The following is a 389-nucleotide window of genomic DNA, read 5'->3' as shown; positions in this document are numbered from 1 at the left end:
CAGCGGACTGTAATTCTCTTGCATGCAACAAGACCGAGGAAAAGAAAGAGAGGGGGGGTGGGGGGGGGAAGCTCCCAATGCCCAATCAATGGCAAGACGAAGTGATTTCCTTGCCTCTCGGATTCCTCTCGGCAGCGTGGAAAACGAGCCCCTGGAAAGCAACTTCAACTCATCCAGGCTCCCGTGCAGAACACTCCGGTTCCAACAAGTCAGCCGATCCCCGGGTTCAGCCGGCTAGTGCATCTTGCAGCTGGGGCGCCGTAACCTCACAAATCCCTGCATCTCTCTTTATTCCCTTCTGCAGCAGCTCCAAGACTCCGGCGGTGTTTACTCCTGCGCTCGCGGGGCCGGCCCCCGGGACGCGCGGCGGCCCGGCTGGAGAAGGCTGG

The sequence above is a fragment of the Bison bison genome, unplaced genomic scaffold, assembly GCF_000754665.1.
Source record: "Bison bison bison isolate TAMUID 2011002044 unplaced genomic scaffold, Bison_UMD1.0 scf7180017864491, whole genome shotgun sequence".
In the NCBI taxonomy this organism is placed as follows: domain Eukaryota; kingdom Metazoa; phylum Chordata; class Mammalia; order Artiodactyla; family Bovidae; genus Bison; species Bison bison.
The sequence above is the reverse complement of the archived record's forward strand: the minus strand, read 5'-3'. Positions refer to the sequence as shown.